This window comes from Papaver somniferum, chromosome 7 (assembly GCF_003573695.1).
Source record: "Papaver somniferum cultivar HN1 chromosome 7, ASM357369v1, whole genome shotgun sequence".
Lineage (NCBI taxonomy): Eukaryota > Viridiplantae > Streptophyta > Magnoliopsida > Ranunculales > Papaveraceae > Papaver > Papaver somniferum.
The window spans coordinates 186,313,500-186,320,046 of record NC_039364.1 but is presented as its reverse complement, the minus strand read 5'-3'; positions in this window follow the sequence as shown (position 1 = coordinate 186,320,046).

The window sequence follows — 6,547 nt, the reverse complement described above, 5'->3', positions numbered from 1 at the left end:
TGAAACACATTTATGTATAAGTCATATTCCTTAAACCGAAGTTTGCGAACTTTGTTGATCAAGAGAAACCAGAAGAATGGCTTGTTGCCAAGTTCACGAATTCAGTCCACGAACTGCCGAACTTCTCATCCCGAGAAATTCTGCTGGAGTTGACAAACTAGTTGCGTGAGTACCAGTCCGTAAACCCAGTCCGCGACCTGGCGGAAGGTCTCTTGCCGAGATTTTCTGCTGGAGTTTGTAAACTCTGCCAGTTGTTTAAGTCCGCGAACCTAGTGTGCGAACTTAAGAAGGTTATATATTTGAAGATGAGTTCTGAACTTAAACTTTAAAAAGACTAAGGAATACAGTTTGCAAACCGTGGCTATAAAAGTTCATGAACCGATTCAAGTGAATCAAATCATCTTTGATTCAATTATGTCTTGTGTAGTTACATAATATTTCCTTGCAATTGAACAACTCTTTAACTAGTTCATTTGACTCATTTGAACTAGTTATGGTGAACAAGAACATGGTTGATATGAAATGCTCATATGGCTAACCTTTTGGTTAACTATTATTGAACCAACAATGTACTCGTTTGGGTACGGTTAACAAACCTAGAAGCGTGCAGTTCATTTGTGTATAACAAGCTAAGATTTCGATCTAACGGTTGAGAAATATTAGCTTGAATCTAAATCAGGTTTTCATCTAACGGTGAATATTGATTGCTTTGTTACCAACACAAAACCCTGACTTGAAAGACTATATAAAGGAGACATCTAGTATTGTGAAAAACTAATCCCCACACCTTACGTGTGATACTAGTTTGCGTACTAGAGTCGATTCTCCTTTAACCTTTGGTTTTCTTCTTCTAAAACTAGGTTAACGACTTAAAGACTTTATTGGGATTGTGAAGCCAGACCGATACTACTTTTATCGTAGTTGTGTGATCTGATCTTGCATCTTCTATCGTACGAGTACAATCGTATTGATTGTCTTGAGATTTGATATCTCCGATAGGCAAGATATAAAAAGTAATCACAAACATCTTCGTCTCATTGTTTGTGATTCCACAACATCTTGTTTCGCTGCCATACGATTAAGATTATTGTGAGGTGATTGATTAATCTAGGTTGTTCTTCGGGAATGTAAGACCGGATTATCAATTGGTTCCTGTTCACCTTGATTATTATCAAAAGACGAAACAAAAACTTTAGGGTTTTTCTGTGGGAGACAGATTGATCCTTTGATAGACTTGTATGTGTGAGACAGATTTGTTTATTGTCAAAGCCTGCGATTTTGGGTCGTAGCAACTCTTAGTTGTGGGTGAGATCAGCTAAGGGAATCAAGTGCGCAGTATCCTGCTGGGATCAGAGGCGTAGAGAGTACAACTGTACCTTGGATCAATGGGAGACTGATTGGGGTTCAACTACAGTCCAGTCCGAAGTTAGCTTGGAGTAGGCTAGTGTCTGTAGCGGCTTAATACAGTGTGTGTTCAATCTGGACTAGGTCCCGGGGTTTTTCTGCATTTGCGGTTCCTCGTTAACCAAATTTCTGGTGTCTGCGTTATTTCAATTTCCGCATTATATTGTTTTATCTTTATAATTGAAATAATACAGGTTGTGCGTTAGATCAGTCAATTGGAGAATCCGACCTAACGGTTGTTGATTGATATTGATTGACACTTGGATATTGGTCTTTGGTACCATCCAAGTTATTCCTTTTATTTGATTAATACTCGCAGTTTCTGTTTGAGGAAATCAAATCAAGAAGAGATATAAACTCGTTGATATACTTTTAATTGATTGAGTCTTGTTGATTCTCTTAATAGAATATTCGAGTTTGTCCATACAGATTGCTAAGAGAAATATTGGGTGGTGTTGTTAGACCCCCGCTTTTTCACAATCAGCTGCGTGTTGCGAAAACATGCTGGAATTGTGGATGTTCTGGTTCATAAGTCTGTCGGGGACGTTTTACGCTCTACATAACCTACGTGACTAGCAGTATCTCGTTGAGGATGTGCGCTAGAAGTCACGGCATCACGACCAACAGTGTCTCGCGGGGACGTATACTAGAAATCGTGGCTAAGGATGCCTTGAGGACCAAGGGCTTAATCTCTCTCCGTGAGAGTTGAGTTCTGTGTATAAGGTTGAAATGACGTTTTGACCTTTATCCAAATTTCACCATCTACATTAAGTCCCCTACTCATAGTATAACCTTGATTGTTCTATGATGAGTATATAGATGGTAACAAATCATTCGTACGCAATTACAATTCATTCATTCTTTTAGACGTGTAGAATCCTCTAATTGATGTTTATCCTTCAATCGTTGCGACTTTGATCTTGAAACCGATTCTGGACCATGGAATTCTCTGGGACTTGTGTTGAATATCAAATAAGTAATAATGAAGCCTTGATGGGCCAAAATTTCCATCTTGGAAGAATAGAATTCGTCAATTAGGGTCTACTCATCCAAAACCCTAATTTTCTCTCTTTGTGCATCCTTGAGTTTCTGAACATGTACAGGCGGGTATGTGGGGAAGAGAGAGTTTCTAAACGGTTTCCTAGATGACCTTGATGTTGGTGAAGATCTGTGAGCAAAGTCATGCATCTACCCTTTGAAGTTTCAGAATCCCTATCTCAGGCAAATTTTGAATTCAGGCTTGTACTTCACCTAAACCCTAATTTCTCTTTCCGTGTCTAACTCCTTCAGACACTCCGGAGATGCTCGAAAAGGCTTGGTAGGCGTACATATTCCTTATGTGGTCAGCGCTTTGCATGTTGAGAACTTGTTGAATTCCTTGTACCAATCAGACACCCCTTTTTTGAGAGAAAATGCCTAATTTCGAAGCCAAGGTTATTTTCGTTAAAAAACAATATGAGCCTGATTTTTATTTGGAATGAGAGAGATATGGAGCCTCCCTAAGCATAGTCACGTCTTGAAAGAGGAATTGGCGCGTCTCTGATCTTGGTTTTGGAAATCATGAACCTGAATTCCCCGTTTTGAGCTAAATTCCCTTTATTTTCTCTGTAATTCTGCTTTTCTGGGTTCTGTTTCAATCCCATTCTTCTTCGAACGCTTAGAGAACACAACATTCACGTGTATGAGGCCTTTAGAATGAGTACACGAGAGCTTGGTCGGTCTCTAGCTGTAATAAGATTGTCTTCTTTGAAAATACTCAAAATTGCAATATAAGGGTATTTTGGCCAGAATCCCTTATGAGCTCGTTTTTGTTGAAGAGTAATGAGATAAAAGGTATTGAGAGAGGCTTAGATAACCTTATAAGAGAATGGGATAGGCTTGATCTCCTCTCTTTTAGAATAAATCTCTTTTTCACAAAATTCTTGAAATTAGGGCTTTTTGACAAAACTATAATTCTCTTCGTCTTTGAATCCCTCTGAAAATAATTCCGAGAGAATAGATCACATCCCCCTGGCCTAGGAGAGCATCCTCACGCATTAAAGGGCTTGTCCATGGTTTGGAGGAATATTTAGAAGAAAGAAACCCCTCAATTTCCTTATTTGATTCAAATTCCTCTAATTTCCTTTTTTTAGCTCCAACTCCTTTTCCTTTTTATTAATGGATTCCCTTTTGAGCTAGGCTTGAAAATAAGACTCTTTTCAACCCATTTTGGGCGTGACCTATTTATGGAGGTCGTTCTTCCCTTCTTCTGTTTGTATCAGGACTCTTCATTTGATGTTCGTCAGAAAACTTCAGTTTTGAGAGACTTGTGCAGAATGGTTGTAAAATCTTCCTACCATGTCGGATTTGAGCTCCCAAACCCAAATTGAAAAGAGAATATAATTATATATTCTACACAAAAAGAATGACCCAATTCCGAGTTTTTTAGGTTAGCCAACCAGTCACGTACTTTTGTCATCAGGAATCCCGTATAGAATTTCAGAAGCGTTTCAGATTGCGCTTACTTTGGTGTTGGGGACACATCTCCTAGATAGGTTGTCCGTTTGAGACTCCCTTAGGATATGTTGTATCAGAGATATAGATAAACATATTTTATCAAGACAGTTCCCCAAAATTCCTTACGAATTTTCGACAGTTAGCGCGTTTTCTCATGGCAGTGTACAAAAATCCTAATTGTAAGAGGATTCCCATATTCCTTGATCCTTTGCATGTTGTGACGCCTTGAGTATGCCTCATGGGGTATTATGACTTTACTAGATTCCTTATATTAGCATAAGACGTGGCCTTTGTCTCTATGAACCCTAATCCCACCTATGAAGCAAATTTAGTCGCCAAACCTAAATTTCCTTTTTACTTCCATATCTTAATATACCTTGTTTGATTCCATATTATTTCGTAGACTCATGACGTGGGAACGAATCAAGATGAACTTACTGAAATACAATATAAACATCCTCTCTTGACAATGCTTCAGCTACCCATCAGTCCCCGGGTTCTGGTGATTGTCGTGCCGAAGAAACCTGAAGAGATGAAGCACAGCCATCGAATACCGCTGAATATCCTACTGCAGGTCTTGATTTTGTTGGACCTAGTGCAACCCTGGTCTCAAATGAAATACTCCTAGGGGTATTCGGTGTTGTTACCAAATATGCCGAACTGTACCGGTCGATTTGGCAAAGATATGGACACATTGCTACAATGAGGATAATAAATTATGTTGTTCATCCTATGATTGAAATAGTTAACGACTTGCTGGAGACCCTCGATGTCGTACATGACATGACTCTGAACAAAATTCCTTCTAGTTACTTCATGGATCTTGGAAATCTCGTGACCACTTGTGAAAATATTCGCTTTAACGTGAGATGGCTCCGAGAATGGGTCAATAATATCCAAGCCGAATTTGAAAAGTTGTTGCACTTTGTCCCTCGCATTTCAAGAGATGCTCTTCATGGTGAGAAAGAGTTCGCCCTTGGTAGTATGGAGATGAGGCGAGCTTCGACAATTTTAAAGGACTTTCATAAAGAGATTCGGAGTGTAGAAACAACTGACCGGGATGAGGGTGATTTCCCGGGATCCATGTCTTGACTTCAAATGAGACACTTGCCGACGGATTTAATATCATGATAATTCTGAACGGTCTTGCTTCTGATGATATGGTAAACCTTGGAACTCGGTGACAACCTGTGAGAATCTCTGCTTTCAATATGAGGTGGTTGCGAGAGTGACTCGATTCTGTCAGGGTCCGTAGAGGTGAGTTGAGTTCAGGTCCTCGCTTTTCAGAAATTTTCTTCATCTGGAGATGTGTATGGTGTATGAAGAGTTGTAACATGCTAAGCAGGCGGCCTGAGATGCATAAGTAAAAGATCTTCTCTAGGGAGCTATGTCGGATGATTTTCTTCAGGGTTGATATTTTGTCTTTCTAAACCTTTCCCGTATGCGTCTGGTAAATGAAGCGGATCCTCATGAGTTCGAACTTGATGAAAAACCTAGATTTCTCCGTCGGGTATGCGAGTAGGTAAAAACCTTAAGTAAAATTCGTAATAGGAAGTTCTTCCTTGCGCGATCTTCACTCCGGAGGTTGTAGGAACTTCGTTTGACGTCCGATTTTGGTGGTTGACCCCAACTATCGAACATAAAAGACATGCCTTTCATCTATTAGAGAAAAATTACGATTTGGAGATTGTTTTCAGGTGATAAGTCCACGTGAAGTTGAACTCAGAAATATATGGTTTTTCAGCAGCTATATATTCCAGTGTTTTGATCACAACTCTTAGATTGTATTTCGGAACGTCAGGCTCTTTTATCATGCAGTAGTATAGACATACATTTTTCTTTGGGGGGCATCATCGAATTCTCTAATAAGTTTTCCATCTCGTTGAGTTAGATGGATGAAGTGTGAGCCACGTGTGAATAAAGTAGAAACTGTAGACTTTTCTTTAACTCGATTGCGAACCCTAATTTGTCTCATGCGTGGATCCAGAGCAGAGGGAGGATTCAAACACGTATTTTATTTGGTACATGTATCCATTTGTGAAAATCTTTAAAAGGGGTTTGAAAAATCCCATCTTGCTTGATTATGGCAGAAAACCTAAATTAGGTGTGATGGGTGAGTTCTTCTCATCTTCGTCTCGCGAAAGTATTATGGCCTCTTTATTGTGGGATTGATTTCCAGCCCCCATAGGATAACATCTTGTAAGTATTAATACAGACATAAGGGTTGAAGCACGTTGTCATAGGAGAAGGCTATTGTGCCTGAGGCTCGGTCTAGAGATCTGATTCTTCCTCATATAGCTTTAGTGACAAGTATCTGACTTGGGAAATTCCAAATTCTACCAATTTGTTTACGTGTTCCGGAATCTTCATGTCGACGGCGTAAGAGTTTTTCACATGGGATTTGGATGTTTGGACAGTTTCATGTAAATCATACAGATGTATGATGCACGGTTCTTCGTTACTTCCCAGTTTGATACAAAATCAGGATTCTGATTGACTCGGGAGCTTGAAAAATGAAGTAAGACCCATGTAGCATAAGAGATTGAGTCTTCAAGGCGGGCCAGCGATACTCTGTGGTTTGGAGACGTCTGTGGAGAGTCGTGTAGAGTATTCGGCCCCATGTGTCTTCCTGGACAAGATGAAGTTG